The following is a 7,173-nucleotide window of genomic DNA, read 5'->3' as shown; positions in this document are numbered from 1 at the left end:
ATGGATTACTTCAATCAATGGTATGAACTTTTCATTCATATTGTTTTATTATGTTTCTTTTGATTCTTTGGCTTCTCTCTTTTCACCGGGTGAGCTAGCATTTTTTATGTTAGACACTATGCTAGTTCCACTTCCAGAACTGATGGATCGATTGGATCATAGATTATGTGGAGATCTCAAGCTATACCATCCTGGGCAACAGCGTCCCAATAGATTTCTTTTGCTTGACCAACCGGCTTTACCAAAAATGCCCTCTTTCTCTCTATCTATTTATTTTATGTGCTAATGCTCTGTACTATGCTTTGTGGGTGATGATTTGAAGGTCGAAGTTGGAGCCCTATTGGCCCGCTCCGGGGATTCAGCCACTCTCGCATCTTCTTTTTATAGATGACTGCTTATTCATTGGCCGAACCTCGGTTCGGATTGCGAGATGCTTTGCAACCATTGCTGAAGCCTACTGCTCGACTTCTGGCCAACTTATCAACTTGCAGAAGTCCACCATCATGTTTAGCCTCAAGATGAAGGTCTAGATAAAGCAGACGATTCGGTCCAGGCAGGAGATCCCGGAGCAGATCGAGGCCCTGACCTATCTAGGGGTTCCTACCATGGGATGGAGACTTCAAAGGGCTGATTATAAATCCATGAGGCAACGGATCTAGGATCGTCTTGAGAGCTAGCAAGCCAACGTCCCCTCCATGATTGGCAATACTATTTTTGTAAGATTGGTCATAAGTTCCACTCCGATCTACCTCTTAAGGAACACTGTTGTGCCAAGCTTTTATCTCAGAGGGCTAGAGTAGCAATTTCGAAACTTTCTGTGGGCTCAAGAAAAGAAAGTTGTAGGCTTCACTTGCTATCCTGGGAGGTGGTCTGCCAGTCTATACGGCATGAAGGCCTAGAGATCCAGTTCCTATTAGTCAAAAGAGATGCTATGATTACTAGACATACTGCTCATGGAGTAAAATGATGAGGGCTCGGTATGGGATATGGAGTCAAGGATCCCAGATCTAGATTGATCATGGCTGTTCCTTCATCTGAAAGAAGATTTGTGCCTACGCTCCACTAGTGGTGGCCCAGGTCAGATGGTTGATTTGGAATAGGACTTCGATCAATCATCAATGTGAGCTAAGATGCTTAGATTTCTAACTTTTTTCTCTCATATTAACCGACCAACATCAACATGGAGGTGGATGGCCATCTACGAGTCTGTGATTTAATCACTACCAATAGTAGGGATTGGAGGGCACATGATGACACTCATCTCATTGGTAGTCAGCTCGCTAATAGGATTCATGCTATCCTGATTCCCATCCATTGAAATCAGAATTGGAGGGTAAGGGGTCGATTGTATTATCTTAAGATTCCTATGAAGGACCTCGTTAAGATGAGTAGATCAATACCAAATAGAAGCATTAAGGCTAGTCTGGATCTGGAGAGTGATTGTCCATCTAAAAATCAGATTATTTCTTTGGAAGGTTGCTTGGGATCGACTTCTAACACATATGCTTCTCAGAGATAGGGGCATGAAGCTTCCGACTGCTTGGCTAGTCTGTGGGCTAGAGTATGAGTCGATGAAGCGTGTCCTCCTTTGTTGTCCATGGGCGACATTGATTTGGAGGATGGCAGCTGGTCAGCCTTATGGGGCAAGCAATAGTCCTTGACTGAATCCCTTCTTGGATTTGATCTATTGGAGTATGGCCAAGAGTTTGACTTGCACCTAAGAAGGTAAGATGGTGTATGTCGCTTATCAGATCTGACTTTTCAAGAACAGTCTGATCTTTGAAGTTAAGGTTGTGCCTGTACATCGGATGCTAGAGAAAGTTTGTTACTTAGCTGCGGAGTACGATCATTTCGACACTGTTGGCCATGTCCTTGATGTTCCGAATTTTTGGGACTCCCATGTTGCACCTGGAAGATACTTTTCATTTTCTGGGTGCCCCCTCCTTCGGGGTTTATCAAGGTTCATTTTGATGGCAATATGAGGGATGAAAAAGGTGGTGTGGACTATATCATCTGAAGTCTGGATATCAGGTTGCCGGCTGCGAGGGGCTCACCTCTTTTTGAGCCTTCCATCTCGAGAGCGGAGCTTCGTGCTACTTAGACAGATATCATCTGCGCCAAACAGAAGTTGTAGGTGGAGAGAATTTTTATTGAAGATAACTCTACCACAGTCATCAGCTGGATCTGGGATGAGGTAAAACAGCTGGAGGCTCATCTACTTTTCCATAACATCTAAAATTCTCTTCATCTTTCTATTGCGGTGTCTGTTCGGCATATTTTTCAGGAGACAAATAAGATGGTAAATTGTGTTGCATCATTTATTTTTGAGCACACCAGAAATTGAACCTGACATTAGGATGATACTTGTCTATCGATCTTATAAAATATTTAATTTTTTAATTTTTTAAATTGTACTCACATTAGAATAGTACGATTGCTCGTTGGTAAAGTGCGCTTGGCCCATCAATTGCTTCCAAACCTGACTCTGCCAAGCTGTTCTGCATGCATGGCTTCTTCGAAGTAGTCCTCGGTCATATGCAACATAAAATCATAGGCTTTGTTCCCACACATAACATAGAGCTATGCCATTTTAATAGGAACCGAGTAAAATGGATCCGTATCAGATTGCTATATAGCCAGCAGATCATAAAATATATTGAACGGCTGTAGATGCTCCAAAGAACCTGGACTACGTGGTCCCACATTGATCTCTGTCCCACTTGTAACATCTTATCAGCATCATTTCAGCATAGTTTTGAAAATCCATTATCGCGAGTCGCGACTTAAAGATCGCTGATTCCGGCAAATAAAGAAGAGGTCTAGTTGCATCCCGTTGTTGAATATTGATCCCTCTCCAAATTATCGAGCTTCCCACTAACATCATCTCGTTCGCTTCTCAATATATTTTTTTCTCTCTCCTCAGGAAAATAAGAGCAAAACAATTCATGCACCGAAAAACACTTCTTCCCATTAACATGTCCTCATGGACTCGATTTGAACATTCTACGATGATTACTAGTGAAAAAGGAAAACAGCAAACAACTAAAGAAAATCCCCATGCACAATTGATTTAATAATTAAACTTTTTCTCCCCCCTCTTCCATGAAAATCTTCTCATTTGCTCCACTTTCATATACTTCCAATTGGAAAAGAAATCTCACTTCCATTCAAGAAGAGCGGCATTCAATAATAGGTTCCATGTATCTGGGACTCCCGCTAAACACCAATGCGCGCAATCACCACCGCTGTACTGTCCCGGATGACCATCTTTTCTGAGTTGTGTGAGGAAAGTTATGTCCAGCAAATAGACTGGCTTCGACATACTTTGCAACACGCTCCTTACCATGCTTTCTTGCGGAATTGGACCTCCGGGGTACGTTTTTGCCATCAGTGGTTCTGTTTCTCCAACACAACTTTTCCCTGGCTCGCCCCAGTCCTCTCCACTATGCCAATTAAAACCACAATAAATTGGACAGCCACAAGCAACCAAGAACTTATCGTAAAAGTGTAAGGATCACTTAATTCAGAATGAACCATGCTACGCTTCTTTGTAGATAACTTCCAAATTGATATGGTGCCATGGATAGCTTACTGCATGTGGGTTGGGGGAATTCCGAACTAGAAGACCTTCTTAGTATTTGGATCGATGTTGGAGTCGACCCATCTGGCCCATGTCTTCAAAGCCTTCGCCATTGCTTCGGTGCGGTTCATGTCTTCAAGTATTTGGTTGCCATCCTGCACATAATCCCATCTGCACCATAAAATCCTACGTACGGTCAAAAATTGCCGAAGTAAATCTGAGAGTGATGGAACGTATGGAATTAGAACAGTAAGATCTCACGGTCAGCCGGGATTGCTGCGGTTCCACCAAAGGAATGAGTTGAAGATGAGAACATCTGCACGGAGCCAGCTCTGCCCATTTTGTTGTACAGAGTGTAGCTCAAGGACTTTCCCGTTCTTCTCAGGGACAATGTCCACCAGATACTGTGCGAGGCCACGGGATAACGTGACGTTGTAGTCCTGCAACAAAACCTCAGATTAGAGAGTGAAAGGCGAGAGATATTGGTACCGTCGGAGGACATTTGATTGTTAGTATTGCTACGGGACCCGATCCTAGCACCAACAAGATTCCCTTCATATCTAGCATGCAATGTGACAGCCTAGCAGCTGTGACGTGCGGTTCTGAACATTTAGTTTGGAACCATATTTTGGATCAGGAGAATTGATCTCACGTGACATGCCCCACCCTTTCTTTCCCCAAAGAAAAAGATAATTTCTTAAAACTTAATGTCAATTAACTCTTAAATTAGAAAAAGAAAGGGATACCAACCTTAAGGAGGTGTTTGGTTGGGAGGAGTGGGGGTTTAGAATCGGAATCGGAATGGGTGACTCTCATTTCAACCGTTTGGTTGAAAGGAGTTTCATTCCGATTCTGATTCCATGGTGGAATGAGAATGGCTCAATCTATATAGAACTAAATCCTTATTTTCCTCTGTAGATTCAAATTTTCATTCCAATTTTGATTCTGATTCTAATTCCGATCACGAACCAAACGTTTTGGGAGATTTGGCCGTTCCGATTTCGATTCCAAGCTATTTCGATTTCCATTTCCATTCTGATTCCGATTGCGAACCAAACACCTCCTAAATATATACGGGTCCTTAGATGAAACGGTAGTATTAGGTACTGCCGCATGCAGCAAGCAGGTGAGCGACTCCCAATGATTCGAACTTATTGGATCTCCCACTAACATTATTGTCTTTCCCCTCGTTCTTTCTAAGAAATCCTTGCCATCAAATCTGCATAACAACCCAACAACGAACATTGAGATCCACCCGAGTCACATGATAATTACATATTGAAAACAAATGACATAGTAGGATGCGAGAACGTTAGATTTGACCAATTTTTGGCATGACGCAAGGCTGGTCTATGTCCTAATGAGGTTGAAAAATGGACTTCCAATACAAACCACTTTTATCGGAGTATATCCAACTTATGACTTGGTTTTCACTCGAAACACACTAAGCACACGAAACATCACTCAACTGTATGCTTTATATACGGTGCATGACCAAATATAACATATAGGCACTAAGAAATTGTTTTATACAAGACTAATTGAGATAGAACCATAAGAATAGGAACCAACCTTGGGAGCTCGCAACCATCTGTACTTGAGGTAGTTCTTATCAGGCCGGCCACCCTTCAGGCAGTCAAACCCGGGTCTAATAAACGGACAACCCGTCGAGTCGTAGAGAGGGTATGACTCATCCCAGACCCCAGCTCCCTTGGAACAGGTTGCACGCGCTCCCTCCACCCCCCACTATTACGCCATGCGAGGAGGCCACAAAGAGCGCTAAGAGAACGTAGCGGAGTACGAAAGAACCAAAGGCCATCCTCGCTTTCGACCCCATGGAGAGAGAAGGATTACAGGGAGGGAAGGCAAAGAACGCGGGGTTGTTAATGAATTAGCGATCAGCTTATTTATAACCACGAGCGCACTGGCTTTCTTCCTTTTCTTTTACAGCATGACTGGATACAGTTAAAGATGGCCAGAGACAGGTAACCTAATAAATTAGTTTATACATTAATTTCTTTTTTCATCAATTGCAGAAACGTCCACGGACGGAGTATGCTTTCAAGCAAATCTGAATGGACCCTCAATTTTTTCCGTGTGTCTATAAGAAAATCCATAAGATTTAATAGAAGGAAGATTGTTTCAACATCTATGTAAATTTATAAAAGTCGATAAAATTTCTTGGGTCAGCTTTAAAGTCTATTTATTTGGAGATTTTTTCCAACTTTGTTTCATTTCACAATGCTTCCTCTCAAACAGAGCCACAAACAAATGTTATTATCTCTTACTTTATATACTTCAAAATTTGTTCAATTTTAAATTTATATGGACCAAATAAAAGGAATTGTATGTATTGATTGTAAAAGTTCTTTTGCAGTCATCCAAATAATAAGGTGTTATTAGCAATACTTGTCTCTGATTGAGTTGGCAAACTTACTGCATGTCGTGATTCAGGTCCGACCCTACTTCACCCCAATTTAAGTTACACTTTCACCCTCACATCCTGATTCTTGCAAATAAGATGCTGTAAGTTCCAATATTCAAAATAAATCACTCATCTAATTATGTATTTGATTTTTACAATCTTAATTATCAAATTCCATTTTTCACATCTTCCAACAGCCAGTCCACCTTTTATAAGACCATTTTGTAATTAGCCTTTTAATGAGTGCTATCTTAAAAACTTTAATCTGTTTGCAAAGTGCCACCATCAACGATCCATAAATTTATTTATTGTGTCGCTCATATTTAAAAAAATAAAGACTTTCAATTGTCAACTGTTACTGTGAGGCTCTGAAGAAAAGAAGATGAGGTCGGTCAAAAATCTAGCTGGAGTTCTGTGAAAGATCAAGTTGATGAAGCCTATCAGTGACTCGGCAAAAGAAGTCCTAAAACCAATAAGAAACCCTCCAGTTTAGAACTCTCCAATGCTTAAGTCAGTCAAAATCTGAAAACAGCTAGTGAAAAATAAAAAAATAGAAAGCAAAAAGAGAGTAGAATGGAATGAAAAGAACTCAAATTCTCTTCAGCGGAGAGGAAATAGAAAGAGATAGCTTTGTTTTACTACTTACCTTTTGCAGATCTTCTTTACCTCTTTATATAGAAGAATTTGTTAGACCATTAGTAACCATCTAATTCGAATTATCTTATTTATTAGACTGTTAGTTTGTTATAACAAAGTGACCAGATATAGAAAAATCGTGAGTTATTATTTACCCTCATGAAGAATAGCTACAATATAGCTAGAGAGTAATTGACTTTGAACATATCTAATCTTGAAAGAGATCGGCGCAAGATTGATATCCCTGATAGCAAGGCAGTAGGTGAATCAATTAACCACAATACCAAATCGATAGGCATCTTGAGTCAGTTCACCCTAAAGTTGGTTTGGTCAATGTGATATTTCATCATCAGATCGAAAACATGCTAATCCTTTCTGATGTTGCCACATAATCAGAGATCGATTAGCTATACCAACATCAATCTTTATTTGACATTGAATACGTAATAATTGAAATTCCTGAATCAACAGCTAAGCAAAATTTCTTTCTAATTTTAGTATAATATTAATTTGTTCATAGCCAAGAAAAAAA

General features: G+C 40.6%; 1 pseudogene; it reads right to left on the bottom strand.

Moving 5' to 3' along the window:
- Positions 1-2,951: 2,951 nt before the first annotated feature.
- LOC105041483 (protein trichome birefringence-like 38) lies at positions 2,952-5,529 on the bottom strand (annotated as a pseudogene).
- Between the last annotated feature and the right edge of the window lie 1,644 nt (positions 5,530-7,173).

This window comes from Elaeis guineensis, chromosome 3 (genome assembly GCF_000442705.2).
Source record: "Elaeis guineensis isolate ETL-2024a chromosome 3, EG11, whole genome shotgun sequence".
Lineage (NCBI taxonomy): Eukaryota > Viridiplantae > Streptophyta > Magnoliopsida > Arecales > Arecaceae > Elaeis > Elaeis guineensis.
This window is presented reverse-complemented; position numbering and strand designations above follow the sequence as displayed.